Source organism: Ambystoma mexicanum, chromosome 1q (assembly GCF_040938575.1).
Source record: "Ambystoma mexicanum isolate Mex_15411 chromosome 1q, UKY_AmexF1_1, whole genome shotgun sequence".
Taxonomy (NCBI): Eukaryota; Metazoa; Chordata; class Amphibia; order Caudata; family Ambystomatidae; genus Ambystoma; species Ambystoma mexicanum.
In genome coordinates this window covers 935,580,157-935,602,317 of record NC_090922.1, presented here as the reverse complement: position 1 = coordinate 935,602,317, position 22,161 = coordinate 935,580,157, and the positions used below count along the sequence as shown (strand labels likewise).

Below are 22,161 nucleotides of genomic sequence, written 5' to 3'. Positions count from 1 at the left end.
TGAGTTTAGAGCAGGCTACATATGTCCTTTCAGTAATCTCACTAACTCCTCACTGATATTGGCACTCATTCCTGAATTGTTAGTTAACAGGCAGAGGACATTCTGAGTATTGTGGCTGTTAAAATATGCATACCCCCACACCAATTGTTCCATTTGTTCTTGTTATTTTAGGCATTTACGATTGGGTCTATACCAGACAAGTTTTGGCAAATTGATTCAGGGAGTTTTTGGTAGGGTTAGTTATTGATTTAACCAACATAACATGTTAGAACCAGAATACATGTCTTAGTATTTCTTTCTGCATGTGTGCTAGTTAGTGGAAATTGTAATGTAATATTTTCAGTGTTTTTAGTGCAATTCTTCCCCTCAACAGAAATTTAGTTTGATATTCCATATTTTACTATTTCACAACACTAAAACACGTAAAACATTTTGCTGATATTGATTGGTATTGCGAACCGAGTACCCAGTGTTATCCACCCTTACTTCGGTTTCAGTATTATATTCACAATAACTGTGGAGCCCTAGGCTATCATTTAATTTATTAATATACATTTAGCCAACATTGACTTTGTATATACACAATTAAGACAACAACCATTACAACATGAAAACTCTAAAATCATTCTTGTACATCTATCTGTAATTAATCTTATATTGCGCCACGTGCACAAATGCCTCAGGGCGCTCACAAGATATAACATTAAAACATAAAGGAGCACAGAAAAGGGTCTGTCAAGCAAAGGGTGAGAGGTCCCAAGACTAGACCTATCAAAGATGAGTGTCTTAAGCTGTTTCTCAAACCTAGGTATTGAGTCGCAAACTCTTAATTCCATGGGCAATGAATTCCAAATAGTGGTCCCCCATGCATTAAAGCCTACACCACCAAACCTTTTCAATGTGAAACGAGGTTGAAAGAGAAGCAGATCGTTATTAGATCGAAGGGTGCATCTGATAGGAGCTTTGTGGATTCTTGAGGAGAGGTATGTAGGGGCCTGATCTGAAAGGCACTTAACAGAACCCTTAAAGAGTATCCGTTGCTCAACAGTGAGCCAATGTAGTTTTCTACAGGACAACAAAACCTTAGACTGCTATCTAAGCCAGCATACTGCACGAACCGCTCCATTTTGTGAAACCTGTAACTTCCTAATGTTGAATTTAGAAGTACCCACAAAAAGACATGTAAAAAAGAGGGGGTGAGGCGCGCACGCCAATTCTTGATCAATATACTACCTGAAGAAAGAAAAAAATATATAACTGGGTTAAATCCCAAGTGTGTCCAATTCACAGGGTTAGATCCCAATTGTTGCCAAAATGTTCACAGGGTTGGATCCCTTTGCTGCATTTGTGTTGCTGTTCTCCTCCTAGCGCTTTCGTGTCCCAACACTCTTCAGGGAGGCTGTGTTGCCTTGCTTATCAGGTGAATCCAATTAAATTGCTAATGCAGTCTCTAAGGATTATGGGAGCTGTAGTGAAAATATTTTTGTTCAGGTGACCAAGGAAAGACTCCCCTCCAGGAGCACACATCTTACCCTTAGCAGGGGGAGGGGGAAAACCATGACTATGGTTCTCAACTGTAGGGCACATTATCCCCGGTGCTGCAGCCTCTGGAGTCCGGATCTCCACAAATTACATGTAAAAAAGAGGGGGTGAGGCGCGCACTCCAATTCCTGGTCAATATACTACCTGAAGAAAGAAAAAATATAGAACTGAGTTAAATCCCAAAAGTATCCAATTCGCTGGGTTAGATCCCAATTGTTGCCAAAATGTTCACAGGGTTTGTTCTCTGTCGATACAAATTTGGAGTTTCAGCACAGCAGCAGGGCTTCACCTGGCAAACCAACGGTCCAGGAGTTGCAGCAGGCGTCCTCTTCAAGTTCTTTGGTTCCTTCGTCCAGTGGTCGACTCTGCCTTCCAAGCCAAAAGCCTTGCCTTTTTATTCAGTTCTTTACCATTAATTCCAGCCTAGCTGCCAGTCACCCAGCAGAGTGGCTGTCCTTGCCGGACAGTCAGCCGGCCAATCACTACAGAGTGCATTTGGGTCTCCCAAGCAAACAAAGATACCAAACAAGGTTTAGCGCGCAGAGTAAATCTAAAGAAGGACCTTTCCACAAAGAAATGGTGAAAAAAAGACCAGGGCTATTTGGACAAAAATGGCACCCTTGGATGAACTGATGATTTTCGGTACTAGACAGGCTAGAGCAAAGCTAGAATACAAGAACTTCAAAGAGGTCAAAATCCTGGTGATGACCCAAGTTAAAATGCTTGGGATGATGGTGGAAGCATCAGTACGATCAGAGTCTCAGGTTAACTATCTACAGAAAAACTAGGCTTACTATTTGTGTCTCTTGAGAGCCATAACACCATTTATCATGAAGCAAATGCGGTGATCATTGCAAAAGCCATTATATTGGCGCACCTTGACTATGGCAATGCACTTCTGTTGGGAGCCACAAAGAGGGATCTACAAAAGTGCAAAGTTATGGAAAATGATGCAGTGCGTATAATCCAGGGCATTAAAACGAGAGAACATTGCTGAAAACCTTCTTGTTCCATGACACGTGCTGACCATAATTTTTCAGACCTAGTTAAACAAAGTATCATGCAAATTTGATCTCCCTATGATTTCCCTGCTCCCTGATGCATGCAAGCTTTTGGCCCATTAGAAGCACGCACATAAACGTGCTTCGCAGCCCGTGGTTAATGCACACCACGATAGTTAAAAGTAAACCACTGCCACCAGCCATTCAGTGAGGAAAGGGTAACATTAAAAATGTTACATGAGAAGCTAGACAAAGGGCATACTAAGTAACCCCATACAGTACCCTATTGTAAAATGGTGTGTGCTGGGTCTAGAAAGTTACAAATGTAAAGTCAATTTCACTTTACTGCTCTGAGAAACAGTAGTTTATCCCAGACAATGTATTTAAACCTCGGGAAATCTGAAAGACTTTCCTGTGCCACTGCTCTGAAGGTGCTGTGTGACACAATGTAAAAGATGATGCCTATGGAGTTTGTCCGGCTCCATAAACAAAAGAAAAACGCAGTTCAGAAATCACAGGAAAATACATGAGCGAGTGGGGGTGGGGGGGTGGGGGGGGTCTCATTCTCTCTAAGTAAAAAAATCAAGTCCTCAAAATCCAGCAAAGTTGCTGGGGATCTCTAAGGTGGAGGGAATTGGCACATTTCTGCGAAATCTCCCTAACAGTACGTAATCCGGACTGTTGGTTGGCTAGGACAAGATTGTGTTCCATAAACTGCTGGTACTGAGTGCATGCTATTTTGTCAATTTTGTTACAAAAAAGGTACATTGGTTATAGGTCTGTAGTTGCCAGCCAGACTTTGTTCCAAATGTTCCTTTTTTAATAGGGGGGTTATCCATATCATAGCATAAACCTCCTGGAGACCTCCATCACATTTCATACCATTTGATTACATTATATCACGCTAAGGATAAAACTGAATAAAAAGTGTTTCCTGATGGTGCCTCAAGAATACACATGGAATATAGTTTAAAAGATTTCTCTATGATGTGGAAAGTAGCTATTATTTCTTGTTGTGTACTTGTCCCACACTTCTTGGATGTCCTCATAATTTTCAGAAATCTATGACAACACTCAAAAATCAATCTAATACCTAACATAAAACTCTTGTCTGTTTCATTACATCACATTTCATAACATTGTGTTTGTTACACCAAGGATATTACTGATAGATAATTCCTCGCAGATAATCATTCAGTGTGTATATATAAAAGGGTTACCATATGGTACATAACATTGATAGTATTTCCTGCCATAAACATATCGCACGCTTCTTGGGCATCCTCACAATTTATCTGATTTCAGATATTTATAGTGTATGGTAGTCAGACTCTCACACTGAGGATATGCTTTGTGGATTCAATCTGTTTCACCACACTATCAACATAATCTATCTTCTCTTCGTATACCAATTATTGGACCTATATTCTGAAGTAGTTTTGTGATGCTAAATTTTAACAGTATATATTGTCTCGCCACTGAGCTATTGGGAAATGCTACTACATTGCTAGGAGTCTGAAGACGTTTTGCCAATATTGGATAAATAACCCACTGTTAATAGTTGTGGCCAACCTTATCACATCCCTTTCTCTACTATAGTCACAGATGTGCCATTAAAGCCAATTTAGCAGCCATGTGTTGCAGTGTACCTGTTGAAAACACAAGTCCAAACAACCATGTCTGATATTTTGACAAGTTTTCCAAGTGTGCCAAAATGTTCATGAACGCTTTAAAGGTTTCAACCATTATGGTATCCTTATTAGGCACTACAAGCTTTTCGTAGCACATTACCATTCTGCTAATATATTTTACCATGATACATTTTTGTGCAAATTCAAGATGTATGTATTCTATCGGCAGTCTCTTAGACATCCAGAATAACATTTTAACATTCTCGCCTCAAGTATTTCTATTTGAGGACTAAATTCCTCACCCTAGAGCATACACAGTACAATTGTGGCAGAGTAAAGCAGGAGCATTGTATGGATAGACTATCCTCCCTGTTTACTAATGAATGAGCGTCTGCTATATGCTATCTTCAGACAGTGAAGTTTGGTTGATTCCCTATGTGCACTCCATTTCAGTTTGTCATCTATTATTACACTTGAATACCTGTATTGCCTTACAATTTCAATAGGTTCAGAGTTCATTTGCCATATACAGGTTGTTGGTACATGTTTCTTGTTTGCAGATATCATTATTTTGGCATTGTCATCTGCATATGTTCCTAGTGCATTAAACCTGCTTTGTAGTCCCTTGGGCGTGTAATCAATTAGTAGCAGATCTGCATACCCTAACCATCCTATCCTCTGAGCACCTATTTTCATTGGGCAGCCCTCCGATATGGTGAGTGCACCTGGAAGTTCAGCAAGATAGAGGTTAAAAAGAGTAGAGGCTAATACACAACCCTGTTTAACTCCCCTCGTTGTGGGGAATGAATTTGATAGACTGCCCTGTCCATCTAGACCAATTCTAACGCTCGTGGATTGGTGAAGCTGAATAATCATTCTCAACAGACCATGTGGTATGTTCCAAGACAGTAGTTTGTTCCACGGGCGGTTTTGCATCACAGTGTTGAATGCAGCACTAATGTCTATGTAAGCTGCATAAACGGGCAATTGTCGTCTGTGCAAGGCATACTCTAACGCAGTGACTATTGTCAAACGGTTGTGTGTTGTGCTTGCTTACTTGCTAAAACCTGTTTGATTCAAAGGAAGGATCTTTTTTGTCGTTATCCATGTATTTAGTTCATTTAGTAGAACTCTGGCAAAGATCTTGGCTGGTATATCTAGCATTGCAAGCATTTGATAGTTGCCAGGATCCTTCCAACACCCGTTTTTATGTACTGGTAGCATATGACTTTCGCTCCATGTAGCTGGTATGATACCACTTTGTCCTATGTTTATGTAAAGTATATGCAACACTTGAGCCCAGATTGTAGGTGATTTAAGCAATCCATTACAGGTACCATTATGGCCTGCAGTTTTCAGAATTTTGTATACGTTAGGGTTCCCTTATGGTCGGCTGTGGTAGGGATCCTAGAAATTAGAACATTATGGTTAGAACATTAGGGTTAGAACATTATGGTATCCAAGCTGCTGGATAATGCAATTTAAAAAAAAAAAAAATATATATATATATATAATTTCTGAGGCTTGTGGAATCTGCTTAGATTCACATGCTGTGCATAGGCAGACATCTAGTGGAAGCTGCGGAGTATTAGTTTGTTTTTCGCAAGTCGAAAATGGGCGTGCCAGTAATACTATCCCTAGTGTGACGTCCCCTGTACCCATGATCCCTCACGCGTCTAGGACCCTCAGATTGTTTTTTCCGCCCTACTGGTCGGAAGCATTTCGCGGAGTTCCTGGCACTAAGCCATAATTTTGCAAAATATTGATAATTTTACCCCTTCTCCACCCCAACGTCGAGATACCGAATTTCTACACTCGATGCCGGATCGGAGAGGATTTCGACCGTCGACTGCACGCCGACTTTGTGCCTCGAGGCTTGCGTCTCGGCCCGGGCCTGGGCCGCTGGCAAAGGCCATGCAAGTAGGGAGAGTGGGGGGTGGTCATACTCTACACTCTTGTAATATATAGGCACACTTATATATTCCTACACTTAACCAGCCCGCTGCCACAAGGTGCGTATGGAGGGTACCCCTTTCCAATTCTGCCCCAAGTGCAATCGCAAATACCCTTGGGTCGACAGGCACGCCACGTGCAACCTCTGCTTGCCGAGGGACCACCCCGAGGCAAATTGCAGAGCCTGTAATAGGTTTAAGCTTAAAACACTTAAGGACCGTTCAATCAAGCGTTGGGCCCACCACACCAGGCATCAAGAGGCCATAGCAGCGGAGGGCGACGGCAGCGACGCTGTACTTTCGGACGGCGAGGGCTTTATGGCATCGAAAGACAGCCGAGCGCAAGTCCCTGACCTCGGAAGGTCGACCGGCAGGCCGGCTATGGGGAACACCCCCGGCAACACGAGCGCTTCCCATGACACCTTCACAAAACACACAAAGTCCACGTCGAGTTCTCGGAAAGAGGCACGTAGAGAACGGTCCGAATCGGCGTCCTCTGGGCGCTCTCGATCGCCACACGACGCCAGGCAAGCATCCACTATTGCCAAGAGTGCCTCGCTCCCTAAGGTCACGGAAGCTCGATCGTCGGGAGATGAAGCCGACTTCCACCCTCAGGCCGCACTCCAAGAGTCGGCGCCCGCAGACCGAATTACTACAGATCCCGAAACCCTACCTCCACGCTCGAAGGATAGGGTCAAGACCCCCGAACCTCGACGCCAAGCGTCGAAAAGCTCAGAGCCCTAAAACACACAGGAAACACTCCTCCAGTCACGGGGAGGGAGGGAAACAGCAAAGGAAGCAGTCTCTACCCACTTCCAAGCCCGTAGAACACTCCACTCTTCAAAAACAGAAAGACAAGTCCATGTATTCGAATAACACCAAAACCCCTGCACAGGCTACCAAGTCTAGTCAGGATAAATTTGGAAAACTCCCAGAAAGGGTCATTCCCAGTTCCAGAGAATGGACCAGTGTTGACATAGATGGGGTAATGTCAAGAATGTCATATTTGGCAGATTTTTATGCAAAAAACCCAGAACACTTTCTTGCTTATACTCCCGACGGGTCAGCACCCTCTGGCTCTAAGGATCCTATACCTCCAAGTGCAAGGTCCCACTTTGAGACACCAACAGGGTCTTCAGACCCCTTCCACGTCCAGCCCTACTCTCATTACCAGGGAGAGACATCCTTTGTTGAGGATCCAGATTTGGGCATGGTGGAGGAACAAACTGGGACAGGCTACTATGGGGATGATGAGGATCAAAATGAGGAGGAGGAGGAAGACCCCTACAGGGTAGACTCCCCAGTAGAAAGAGAGGCCCCCATTACCGACTCCCCTGTCGACAACCAGCCACTCCTGAATGAAGTGCTGTCTCGAGCAGCCGAACACTTCCACATCGACACCCAGGATGAAAGAGACTTCGCAGAAGAGTTGGTGGGGGAGAGGAGGCCTGTTGCTCAAGCCATCCCGATCCTAAAATCTATTCAAAGAAGAATAGACCCGTCACTCCTCAATCCTAACCTCACCAGAGCAGTGAACCCTAGGATTGAAAAACTTTTCAAGGCAGCCCAATCAGACCCACTATACATAAGAGGGCATCTGAAGCCGGACTCTCTGGTTGTTACTAACACCCGTAAGAGGGCTGGAACACCCTTATCGTCCGATGCTCCTCCCGACAAGGAGAGCAAAAGACTTGTACGGGTTAGGCAGGAAAGTGGCCTCCACTTCCGCCTACCAGGCAAGGATTGCCAACTCCACCGCCCTGTTGGCCAGCTACAACTGCCATCAGTGGGAAGAGCTCGCGGCACTCATAGACTCCGCACCAGAACCCTTAAAGAGCCATTGGCACGAGTTTCAGCGGAGGGAAGAGCCGTGTCCGGTTGCATTTTAAAGGCAACCTTTGATGCCGCGGATAACGCAGGCAGATTAATAGCAGAAGGAACTGTTAAGAGACATGCTTGGCTACGCCAGTCTGGTTTCAAGGCTGAAACACAAGCGTCACTATTGGACAAACCGGTGGAGCCGGATCTGTTGTTTGGTAAGGCGGTCGAGGACGCACTAAAGAATGCTAAGGACGAGTATGAAACGCTCAAATCCCTAGGCCAGCTAAACCCCCTAATCGGAGAGGGAATGGCAATTTTCGTTGCCCACGCGGCCAAAATTCCCAAAGAGGTTCTAACTATTCCCAGGGGCAGGGTACACAGTGGAACAATAATAACCAGCAGTCTACCCAGGGTTACGGCAGGGGGAATAAGAGAGGACGTGGTAGAGGCAGCCCCAATAAAGGAGGCGGCATGCCTCCACCGAAACAGTGACGCTCCGTTCAGGGTCCCTTCTCACGCAACCCCAGTAGGGGGACGCATTTCCAACTTCACCCAAACTTGGGAAGGGATCACATCAGACAGATGGGTGCTGTCAACAGTATCCGAGCGGTACTGTATAGAACTACTAGAGCGTCCCCGAGACCATCCTCCACGACAAAAAATACATTCTTTGGAACACCAGAAGATCCTCCTAGAAGAGATCGTCAATCTGCTAGCAAAGGACGCGATAGAACTCGTCCCGGGACACCAGGTAAACAAGGGTATTTATTCAATTTACTTCCTTGTGCCAAAAAAAATTTGACAATGCGCCCAGTATTGGACTTACGGCCTGCCAACAAGTATGTCAAGCCCCAAAGGTTTCGCATGACAACTCTCCAAGGGGTAATCCCCCTCCTAAAAAAAAAGAGGGATTACATGGCAACATTGGACATGAAAGATGCCTATTTTCATATTTCCATGTTCCCAGCGCACAGAAAATACTTGCGCTTCAAGGTGGACTGTCGGCACTACCAGTTCAAGGTACTGCCCTTTGGGATAGCTTTGGCCCCAAGGGTATTCACCAAGCTACTGGCGGTGGCGGCAGCACACCTACGCATGGAGGCAATCCCGGTGTACCCTTACCTGGACGACTGGCTCATCACGGGGGAAACCCCAGTAATTTGCAGAACAAACATTCAAAGGACTATCGACCTCCTCTTCGAATTGGGCTTCTCAATAAACGAGAAAAAGTCAAGTCTAGTGCCAAGCACATCCAAACAATTCTTAGGAGCTATCCTAGACACTTGAGAGGGCTTGATCTTTCCTTCAGAGGAAAGAATTCGGAATATACTGCTGCAAATCCCGCAATACCAGTCCGGTCGCCAGATAACGGTACGCAAAGCAATGCGTTTGCTGGGCATGATGGCGTCATGTATTTACCTGGTCCCCCACGCGCGCCTGCGCATGCGTCCCATGCAGAAATGGTTGGCGAAACAGTGGTCTCAGGCAAGTGGTCAGTGGGACGATCTAGTGGTCGTTTCGCCAACACTGGTACAAAGCCTTCACTGGTGGACAAGAGAGAATCTGTCCAAGGGGAAACCCTTTTACGATCCCGAGATACAGGCGGTAGTCACAACCGATCTGGATATGGGCACTCGGACGGAACATCTTCCTGTCATCCCAACATGTTCCAGGGGATCTCAATTCCCTAGCGGATGCTCTGAGCAGAGACCCCCTCCCAGAGGAACACGAGTGGTGTCTACACAGAGAAGTCGTAGAAGACATCTTCTCTCAGTTGGGTTTCCCCACTATAGACCTATTCGCCACAAGCGAAAACGGACAATGCCCAGGATTCGCATCCAGGTTCCCCCAACCAGACTCCCAGGGGAACGCACTGTGGATGAACTGGTCAGGGATGTTTGCGTACGCTTTTCCACCAACTCCTCTAATCAGGAAGGTGGTCAACAAGATGAACAGAGAATCGATGACGCTCGTCCTGGTTGCTCCCATGTGGGCGAGACAACCATGGTTCCCACACCTACGCAGACTGGCGGTGTGCGAACCCATCAGACTTCCGAGCTGGTACAACCTATTGTCCCAGCACCAAGGTCAAACAGTGCACCCTCAACCCAACTCAATGAACCTGGCAGCATGGCTCCTGAGGTCATAGAGTTTGGACATCTCAAATTACCACAGAGGTGTATGGACATCCTAAAAGAGGCTAGGAAGCCCAACATGAGGCACTGCTACTTGGACAAATGGAAGAGATTCATAATCTGGTGCCAGAGTAAGCAAATCAACCCAGTTGATTGCACACCTTCCACTATTGTTACTTACATGCTCCACCTGCTGGATGCGGGGCTGGTTTTTAACTCACTGAAGGTACACCTGGGAGCCCTGTCAGCATACACCACTTCCGATAACAAGGTGTCGTGGTGGAAAGTACCAGTAGTTAAGGCCTTCATGGAAGGAGTAAAGAGACTTCACCCTCCTATTTCTAACCCACCACCAGGATGGGACCTGAACGTGGTGCTATCTAAACTCATGGGCCCCCCATTCGAGCCCATGCATAAAACGAGTCTCAAACACCTGACCTATAAGACTGCCTTCTTAGTAGCCATTACATCCATAAGAAGGGTCAGTGAAATTCAGGCTCTGTCAGTGCAGGATCCTTTCTTTACTATTCATAAGGATAAGCTGGTTTTACGGACACACCCTAGGTTCTCACCTAAGTTTATTTCCAAATTCCATGTAAACCAGTCCATCGAGCTTCCGGCTTTCTTCCAAAACCCACAAAGCTCGGCTGAGGTTTAACTACACACCCTAGATGTGCGTAGGGCGGTCCTTTACTACGTAAACAAGACCAGACCTCTTAGGAAAACAGATCAACTGTTTGTCTCCGTAGCCACAGGAAAAGAGGGAGATAGCGTCTCTAAGGGTGCCATCTCCAGGTGGATTGTCAACTGTATCCAGTTGTGTTACTCTCTTTCTGACAAAACTTTGCCTTTTACATCCAGAGCCCACTCGACAAGAGGAGTTGGGGCCACTCTGGCTTTCATTGCAAATGTTCCCCTTGACACCATTTGCAAAGCAGCTACTTGGAGCTCTATTCACACTTTTACTCAGCACTACTGCATTGACACCCATTCCAAGACAAATACACAAGTGGGACAAGCGGTTCTAAGACATTTATTTGCTCATGACCCTTCTCAAATCCCACCTCCTTCTAACACTGCTCGCTAATCTATGCACAGCATGTGATCTAAGCAGATTCCACAAGCCTCAGAAGGGATACATTACTCACCATAATCGTATTTCTGATGCTTGTATCTGCTTAGATTCACATGCGACCCACTCTTCCTCCCCTCTGAGAGAAGGCGCATGGATGCTTGTAGTCTTATCTTATCTATCTTCTATCTGCTTGGATCATCTGTACTCTCGCTACTCCTCATGCTACCTCATGTCAGAAAAAATACAATCTGAGGGTCCTAGACGCGTGAGGGATCATGGGAACAGGGGACGTCACACTAGGGATAGTATTACTGCCACGCCCTGTGTCAACGCCCATTTTCGAGTTTCGAAAAACAAACTGTAATACTCTGCGGCTTCCACTAGATGTCGGCCTATGCACAGCATGTGAATCTAAACAGATACAAGCATCAGAAATACGATTACGGTGAGTAATGTATCCCATATACTCCTTTGACTATTACCTGTATCCATACAGGTATTACATTCAAAGTCGTCCCATTGAAAATCTAAATGCAATCTCATAGAACTATATTTGAAACTAGGGGATCATTATTTCAAAATAAAAATGTGAAGAAACATAAGAAATGCATGCAAAAAATATATACAAAAATGAACCCGTATAAGTGAATATACAAATTCATCAGAATTGTTTTAAATAGAAACAAAATCAATCAAAAATAAAATTACAATGATAAACAAGAAATACACTTTGTGTTCTATCCATAATTAACTGATTTGTTAATTGTTGAAGGTCTGCCTACATGCATGAACACTAAATACTCATTCTCTATTGTGGTGTCCTAATCAGTTTTTTTAACACCCGTACACATTTCGGCAAAAAGGCCACCTGCTAGGCAAAATGTCAAGAGCCTTCTTCAGGGCGAATTACAACAGGACTCTAGTGGGAAGCAGAGAAAATAGTATTGGTTGCATTCAGATTAAGGGATGCTTTTTAAATTGCTTAGTAATGGACTATCTGTCACTGTTTTAAGTCCCAAAGATTTACCCATAGACTTGATGGGTGAAATGAAGTGGGACATGTCGGTCGTGACCCTGTAGTGGCAAAGCATGCAGCGCAGAGGTGCAGAAGCCAGCTCAAATGTCCAATGGTCTGTGAGCAAACAAAGTGGACCATGTTTCAAAATCAGATGTCTGTTAAGAGGGAGGTTGCCAATGGTGCCTCAATTTTTATTACAATATCGAGTTAGTTGATCAGAAAACAAAGGTGGGTGTGTGCCTCTAGCAGAATGGTCCTTCTAACATAGACCCGTGTTATCTGATTCGTAAACTGGGAGGCAGTTATTCCTATTGCCTTGATAACATTCAAATCACAAAGTTATTGGGAGTTTATAATGGGATTTATTATGATTGTTAATTGCAACATAAAATGAAGCCATACCCGATTGACTTTGGTTTGACACCAGTATCAAGTTAGCAATCTCAATGAGAGTCCATGTGAATCGAGGTGATATTTTCAAGCAACCTAACAGTGAAAATGGAGTGAAAATGTACTTGCATGATTTACGTGCTGACACTGCTAGTGCATATATTTCAGATCAATGAAAGGGACATATCTTTTACCAATAACTGAATGTAGATCGGAGTTCTGATTTGAAAACGGAAGGAGTAGTGAAAGTTTCTGTCACCACAGTGTAGAAAGTACTCAGTGTGGCAGATTGCTCGCTGCTGAGGTTTCACGGCTGGAAACAGACTATAAAGGAAGCTATGTGTGCAACAGACTCTCAGAATTTGTAACGTCAAAGAAGTTTTTTTTATAATTCTCTACATGAAACTCATTTGAAAAATTGCGGCGTATTAGTAAAAACGTAGTGTTAAGAAAACTGTGTGCTACACACTCGCGAAACATTGTGACGGGCGAGAGGAAGGAAAATAAAACGCCTGTAGTTTGAACCCCTGCGCACAGTTTGTCATATTCACCTAAATGGTGCTGGTTTGCAAGAACGCTGTGTGCAAGGCCAGCCTCGCTGGGTAAGTCTGTTGCTGTGGACATCTAGAAAACGTAAATCAGCAGCGAAGGCTTTGCTGAGTTAAAAACAAAAAAAAACGGGAATCTTTGATGACGTTTGTATTGGTGCAATCGCATTGGAAAGAATGGCATGGGCAGGGCGACAGGGAAACGCTATCATTGGTCTAAGAAAACCGTGCCCACACGTATGGGGACTCCATTGTAAGGGTAGTCATGGCAATATCAGTTTTGACTAAATCGAAAGGCATGCGGGTTCGAGCAGACCCAGAATTTTGTTTTCTGATAGATACATTCTGTAAATTTAGGATCACCCAGTTGTAACTAAATTAAAATGCTTGTGGGTGAAGGTGGAGCCTTAATTGGATTACCACTTTGTGTGTAACCAAAAGTATGAGAAACAAAAGCAATCAGCTAGCACTAAAGCAACTCATGCTTTTAATGCCGCGCCACCAAGATTGGCTGACAACGCAGTAAGCTGACGGGGTTAATTGTTCTTGTAAACATGCTATGACCGATGCACAGTGACCTTAGCACATCAAAACATGGCGTCTATTGTTTAATGGTGCAAACCATCATGTGTTGGATTGAACCCAAATGTTCAAACCCAAGATTACTTTTTCAAAAGGCATAGGATAGAGGGATGGCATAAAACATGAGCATGTTCAGGCACCAATCACAAGGTGTGTGTATCTACGGATCCACTGTGCCTCCTTTTGTAACAGGCACCTTGGTACGTTCAATGAGTTTGTTTACATCAAGAATCCACCAGAAAATGTCGTTTGCCGTGTGTTGTAGCTCAGTGTAATGATTAACAAGAGGTGCAGTCATGGTTTTGCACCCAATTCTAGATCGATGTTCTGAAATCCTAATGTGAACTGAGCGAGTGGTTTGGCCACCATAGCGCAGTCCACAAGCGCATTCTATACAGTACCCAACTTGTTTTGTTTTACAGTTTGTTAAAGTCGGAAGGGTCCAAGTTTGAACTCCAATTTTAAACTCCTTAATTTTCTTGGTAAACCTGCACATGAGCCACATGGATAGTGTCCTCCTGTGGCCCGCAAATCCCATAAGCCAGTTCTGGGTAATGGTTTCCGGTAGTTTGAATGTACTAACTTGTCACGTACATTTTTTGCTCTTTTTTAAAAGCAAACCTTGGCAGTGATCATTGGGTAGACTCAATTTGGCAATGGGCCAATATTTGGAGATACGCTTTTTAACCTGAAGGTGTGACACCCACAAGTCATTCTGTTGTTTCAGATGTTAGTTCAATGTATTTGAACCATTGCCTGCAATATATTTAGCGGGTAGGAAACAACACCTTTGCGAATGAAGATGCAACAACATTGCAATCAAGAAGGGAATACAACCGTGGCTGGGTCCGGTGAACAACATATGAGGAGACCAAACCCGAAGCTTTTACACGCAGGAAGCAGCTTTTGAAAAAGACATATTTGGATCACTACTATTGAACACCTTGTGAAGCAAAAGAAACTAGCTCTCTGTAAATGAATGACATTTTTCAATTCACATCAATTTGAATTCTGTTTTTAACAACTGTTTGTAATGTATACGTCCTGATGAGGTGCACCAGAAGGAAGCTGTATACACCGTTCTGGTAGCCCGAAACTTGAGTCGACAATACCATAGAGCCTACTCCTCCCAGAGTTGGCTTTAACTTGGGTTTTCATAGACAAATATATGGGGATTAATATGGGTCCATGAGCAATTACACCTACCCAGTGTCTCTATATTCCTTGGATGGAAAAGATATTTTTAAATAGGCACTTTTGGAACTATTAAAACATCAAACCCATATGGATGGGATGTTCTGAGTCACAGAACAAAACTATCAGAATTGCGTTTTTTGCACAAATGAGTGGTTTTTTGTATTCATGGGGATGAATGAGTATGCAAGGAATGATATGTGAAGTTTGAGCTTTTTCCTGTTGATGTGATAAAAAGTGTGTTCTTGACAATTGATTTTTTATAGATGTGTCATTAATATATGTTCTTTTGTAAAGGTTTTCTACAATTAAAAAATGATTAAATAAATCTAAAACAAATGAGTTCTGACATGCTGTCTTATGTTTAAAATACACACTCTTTAAATAGGGTTGTTGGTCTTGGAGGGGATTATGCAGCGTTTTTACGCATACATTTATATGAATCAATTATAGGTGGTTGTGCAATTTATCCACGGATAGTTGCATTTTTTGTTTGGTCAGATGTTAGTAGAGTCAGATTGGACTGGAATCGGAGGATTGGGGAAGACATTACAGAAGATCATTGGTCACGTATTTGTGAGAATGTCAAGTTATGTTATTTGATCCCGTCGAATTAAGATTATAAATAGAACATATTGGACACCTGAGAGACTGGTGAAAAGGGGATTGAGTGACAGCCCTGAGTGTTGGGCATGTGTACATGAGGTTGGCACCTTAGAACACTGTTAGGCAAAAACCTGTGCAGTTCCCTTAGGGAACACTGCAAAAGATTTAGGACTACAGGTGTTAGCAGTAAACCCACTTGGTAGCAGTCTGTACCACCCAGATTTACCTGGTAGTTGTGGCTGAGCAGTCAGACTTCTCTCAAGAAGAGTTAGGCAGTATGCAAAGTATACACAATAGGCACTCAGACACAATAATACAAGCAAACACTGACCAGAGCTTTGGTATCAAAGTATATAATTATTTATTTAAAAACACACGGTTTGAAACACTCCAGCACTCTTGTTGTAAAATATTGTAAACACAGTTGCTATTGTAATATATACACCCCTTTTTCCTTATCAGATAAGTCACAGTAAAACGCCACTTATTTTCATAAAGAGGTGAGCACTTAACTAGATGGCACTCCAATAAGTTTGTGAGAAAGGGAGGGAAAAAGACAGAATATGGAAAGGTACACCACTCTAAGGTTCAGGAACACTGTTAGCAAGGCAGAAGAGCAAAAGTCACTGGTGAGCCAAAGTCCAAAGGCTGGACCCACTCTTAGAGAGAGCAGAGCACACATGTGCCCAAGATCACAGTTACACTAGGCTTAGAAAGTCTTGCAGAGAGTTCAAAAAATGTTTAGAGAGGCTTAGGAAAGTTTAGCCAGGGTGTCCCAGGCTAACCCAGGTTCGAAAGCCGGGGGCTAAATCTACCCCGTACAGTCGGTAGCAAGGGAAGCCAGGCGGGACACGGTACCTTAAGTGGTAAGGATCCTCCAGCGGTGGCAGTTCCTGGCAGTGGGTGCAAGTCGCGTCGTCGTCCAGGGGAGGAGAAGATCTCGACTTGGAGGAAAGATGAAGGTCGTTGCACTGCCAAGGAAGAAACCAGCCGCGGAGTTTTCCGGTTAAAGGTGGTACCTTTTGTTCGCGGTCGTGGTAAAACATGGTATCCCGGTTGGCACAGGCAAGGCGGTCACGAGGTACGTCGGAAAGGCGAAAAGACGGTGAAACTGGTTATCCCCACCAGTCAAAGGAAGAAGACTCTCCGGCGGGAGATCTCCTCTGTCGTTGGGAAAAGTGGTGAGACAGTCCAGCAGGGCTCCACCGGTGGTGGCGTCGTGGCAGGTCGGCTCAGCTTCTCCCTCGTCGGATTCTTAGGTCCTGTGGCGACTTCTGAAGTTCCAGTCCCCAAAGCCCTGCTTTTATGCAGAAAACCCCCATTCGCTCAGCCTAGCTGTTTGCTAAGTGGTGAGCCGGCCGGCTCACCACTTGGGCCAATCGGGACGGAGTGCGACTTGAGTTGCCTAGGCAACTCAGTCCAGGGTGCCTAAATCCCCCTCCACCCCTCCTAAGTACCCCAGACAGAGTGGCACCACTTTGGAGGGCTTCTGTGGAGAAGCCCGCCAAAAAGTGGAACAAAGGGCTCGACTTGGGTTGGAGTCACAGGAGAGAACACACACGCCATTTTTGAATCAAGTTTTGGCAAAAAATACCAACCGGAGAATTAATATTAACCGGCGGTATGTTCGAGGCTACTGTAAATAATTAAATAAAGATAGTAGCCTAAAACAATGGGAAATCCCATAGGAAAATATTCACGGTTGAATATAAAACGTAGTATCCACTGCCACCAGCCAAAACTCGATCAGGGGGGACGGAGACGTGCCCCCTCGACTAACAGACCCTGGGGCAATTGAATTGGGCAGTGAATTGCGCAATTGAATTGCCCCAGCCAGTACGTCCACAATATGATGGTTTGTACTGGTTCTGTTCAGAATTTAAGACTAGTAAAGTCAATGGTGACTTTACATGCCCTGGGAGATAGTAGTCAGTCCCAGGGTATGGAGTCTATACTGGGGGGGTCACTATGACACCCCTGTGTTACTGCACTGAGGGTGCTGTGTAACACACATCACAAAAACACATGAAGCCCTATGGGGTAAAAGACCCCATAGCCCATTAAACACATCTAGATTCAAAGAAACACACTCAAATCATGCCCAAGAGTGAGGGTAAAAGTCTCAATCTTGGCAGGAGAAAAAAATAAACCCCAAAAAATCCAGCAAAGCTGCTGGGGGACTCACTAGATAAGGAAATTCAGCCTAAACAGAGAATTCTCCCTAACAAACACATGTTGTGGGATTATTCGAGAGTAAGGGGTCTGTGGTTTGAATTTGACCAAATTTGTGAAAAAACTCTTGATGCAAAGATTTGCATGGACTTCAAGACCATTGTGTTAGGTAGTGATGACATGTTGGGAAGATTTGACTACATCTCAGAGAAAAAGGATCTTTCGTGGTGCAATGGTGGGGAAGAAACTGATTTTAAGACATTGGAAATCATCTGATCCTGTTTCTATTGAGATATGGATTGCAGAGATGCATTTGCTGGCGGAAATGGAAAGAGTGTTGTATCGGAGGGAGAAGAAAAATGCTTTATTCAACAAGATCTGGGGTAAATTTCTCTTGTATATTAGGTTTGAATAATGACTATGTAGGGACTCCTTGCGGGGGGGATTGTGTATATTTCAAGGATCGTTAAAATGGATCATACATATTGATTGTTCTTATATTTTTCGAATATAATTGTAAGCAAAATAAAATGTTCAAAAAAAAAAAGTAGAGTCTCGGTCAGTAAAAGGTGCTGTTTCTTTGATCTACTGATAGGTTTTGGGATATCCTCTTGCTACTAACCTGGTATCCAAATCTTCTGCCTGTTCATAGAAGTCGGCTAGGTCTATACAATTTCTCTGTATACGGAGATACTCTCCATACGGTAAGTTCTCCCGTAGATGACGCGGGTGGTCACTCAAAGTGCAGTAAGGTGTTTCTAGCACTCGCTTTTCTATATAGGCAGCATTTGAGTTTCCCTTCGTGTTTGATTTTTAGGTCCAAAAAATACATGTTTTCACTTCTGTACTCCATTGTGAATTGAATGTTATCAAACATTATTGAGCCATGTTTGAAAAAGCTTCAGCTCAGTCTCTGGTCCATCCCAGATAAAAAGAATGTCCATGAAGCGTTCGCAATTCAAGATGTTTTTTCTGTATGGATTCCTGTTGGATAAAATGTTCTGTGTTTCAAAATTAAACCTATACAGAATCGCTAAACTCGGAGCGAAGGCCGCCCCCATCGCGGTACCTTTAGTTTGTAAATAGAAATCCCTGTTCAATTTAAAATAATTCTGGCAACGTGCGAGACTCATTAATTCAGTAATGAAATTATGTGGGACACGATCTTGCAAGTTAAATTGAGTGAGGTGGTCTTGCATACATTCGGTTGCCTGATCTTGCAGTATACTAGTATACAATTACTTAATGTCCATTGTTACTAGTCTGTTTGGTTTTATCGAAAGATTGATTTTCAAAGATCTGGATTGTGTGTGTGGTGTCTCTCAAATAAGTATAGGTATGTACACTCATGGGTTTGAGAAGTGTCGATAAATTTGCATAGTGGCGCCAGTATATATCCACATCCTGAAATGATGGGTCTTCCCCTGGGTTTCTCAGGGTTCTTATGTATCTTAGGTAACGCATATATGGTTGGAGTGCGTCCCTCGCTGGTTGTAAGGAATTAAAATTAATTCTCTGTGATCCAATTATGATCGTAACCATATTTCAGTTTGTTCGATCTCTGTTCTTTTGTCATTAGCCAGGTCCTTTTTCAATTTTTTTTGTAGCTTTCTCCATCCTGTAGTAGTACATTAACAATCTCCTAGATATTGGGCATTTGTCATTATAACTGTACCCCCACCTTTATCAGCTGGTTTTATGACTATGGCCGAGTTTCATGATAGGTCATTTAAAGCCTTGTTCTCATCTATTGAAAGGTTGTGTTTGAAAGGTTTTCTCTGTGCTTGTATATCTTTGAGAATGCATTTTTCAAAGGTAAATATCTCGTGACATCTGGTTATCTTGTGGTAAAAAGGTCAATGGAACACGCAATTATGAATCTATATCTGGTTCCCTACTTGGGGAAATCATGAAGAAAGCTTTGAGTCCGACAGTCCTCAAGAATCTATGAATTTCCATTTCAGTGGCAAACCAGTCCGTCAGTATTGCTGGGACAAAGGATACATTTTGAAAGCACCGAAATCTGGGATTGCGTCATTTCAAAATTGGCTAGATTGGCCTTGAATTTTTCAACCGTTCAATTATTTTGGGGATCTCATAGACTGATTTGTTACATGTCCACTGCACACATTTAAAGTGACCATCGGGGTCAGCTGGTACTACTGCTCCTAATTTTTCTTGCGATATGTGCATACCATATGTCTACACATACACTGATTGATCGCTCTTTTGCGCACCTCTTACAACCGTCCATATTCCAGTATTCACACCTAGTCTGGCATACGGTGCCAACTCTTGCCATACTTCAACCTCACATTCAGTGCCCTCGCATCCATTGCCGGTGTCTCGCCTTTAGGGCCCGATTCACAGAATGTTTTCATATGGGATTGTGCCATTATGAACGCTTATGTGAATCAGGCCCTTTGCCAGATTAGCAGGGTTCCACTGTCTGCGATTAGAACCATTGTTGATAAAAATATTACCATTCATGTCACATTGTTGGAGGTTTCTGAACGATTTCTGGTGCGCACACAGTGCCATATGATCACTCTCATCCCTAATTAGGACTGATGGTCTCAACCCTCACATAAACTGCTGGGTTCACAAACACAGTCAATTTTCGAAGTGCTTCTGCCACCAACTCTAGTATACGCTTTTCATTCATTACCAGCACAGAATCCATTGAGGATCATTAAGTTAAGTTGATATAACCTCTCCGCCCATGCTTTACCCTGCCAATTTTGTGGAGCAGGATTAACTGGGGCCGATTCATTAGTTCCTGGTGTATCTATCATTTTGCGTGTCTATCTTGGCTTTAAAATCAACTACAGCCCATGTGGGAAGATGAGGATCAAGATTCTCAAGAATAGTCTTTACAGTTTTAATATTTGTTTATTGTAGACTGCATTAGGTGGATTTCAGATGTTCATCACAATCATCACATGCTGAGGTACGGTCTCGTCAATTAATCTAACCGCTTGAACCTTGCTGGTGGATGCATTTATTTCTTTCATTTTCCATGGATTGCATACCAAGACAAGTAGCCCTCTTTAGGACGTCCTATGGGCTCTCTTACTGCTAGTATCTGCAAGTTGGATCTTTCACCAATCTCAGTTTCTTGCAAAGCCACAACCTCAAATAAATCAATGTTTAAGACCATTGGTGGCACTTAAATGTGTATATCCCCTGGTTTTCCAGGAGCAAAACCTATTCTGTCAACAGGAATTATTCACAAAGTGTGCTTTGAATGCTTTTGGCAGCCACTTCCAATAGCCCTAATCGCTATCCCTTACTGTTGTTGTACTCGTTGTTAGGGAGAATTCTCATTTCTGCGCAAATTCCCTTCAACCTTAGAGACCCCCAGCTCTTTTGCTGGACTTTAGGACTTTTTAATTTGAACCCTGGAGTGAGTAAGCCCTTTTTCTCACTCTTATGTGTTTTGATCTGATTTGGGTTATGTGTTTCCTTTGTTTTTGCAGTGTCGCAGAGAAATCCTTTCGATTTCTCATAAGGTTTACATTCCTTTTCTTGTGTGAACTACTGTTCCTAAGAATAGTAAAGTGAAATTGAATGTACTTACCTTTTCCCTTGTAAGTCCAGCATACCCCATCTTATTTGGAGTGCTGGGGGGGGGTTACTTAGTAGCCCTTTTCCTACTTAATCATATAACACATGTTCTGTTACCCTCACTACTTGAAATGGCTGGTGGCAGTGGTTTAATTTTTCTACCACAGGCTGAATCCTCAGCTGCAGTATAGCACCCATGGGTGATCAGTGTGTCAAAATGGTCCCGGTCTTTCTTTTTATGCCATTTTCTGTTTTGTGAGGTCTTTCTTGGATTTTACTCTGCGCGCCAAACCAGGTTTGACCCCTTTGTTCGTTTAGACTTTGGCGGGCTGAAGTACTGAAACCTGCCTCTGGCTCCAGTGTGTCTGGAAGGGCAGGAAGCGAGGGAGGTGCCTGAAACTCCCTGCCCTTTGTCTCCATGGAAACCTAAATGAACTCAGTCCGGATTGGCTGGCTGTCCTTGCAGGACAGCCACCCTGCTGTGTGAGTGACAGCTAGGCTGTGCATGAACAGGAGGAACCTGCTTAAAAGGCGAGTGTTTTGGGGACTGAAGACAGAATCGACCACTGGGAAGAACAACCCGCTGAAGAAACCATGAACAAAGCTTGCTGCATCCTCCTGGACCATTGAACTGCCTGGTGAAGCCCTGCTGCTGTGCTGAAACTCCTTTTTCTAATCAACAAGAGAAGCTCCGGAAGGGACGACTTCTTCCCTTGGGTTAGTGGGACAAATTAACCCTGAGATGAACTTTGCTGGAAGACCTTCCCCAACTGGCTGTACTTCTTCGCTGCTGCAAGTACCGGGTGCCAGGGGTCGAGAAATCTGTAGTAGAGTGCAACGTCTGTAAGCCGGCCAAAAGCTCCAGGAGTCTCCCCAGGACCCCCCAGAAGCAGGACAACCAGAAATAGTCCCCTCACCAGAGTGCAG

At 43.8% G+C, this 22,161-nt stretch overlaps 1 protein-coding gene across 1 annotated transcript in view; it reads left to right on the top strand.

Moving 5' to 3' along the window:
- RPF1 (ribosome production factor 1 homolog) overlaps positions 1 to 22,161 on the top strand; it is a 231,025-nt gene that overhangs the window by 46,691 nt on the left and 162,173 nt on the right. The window lies entirely within an intron of this gene.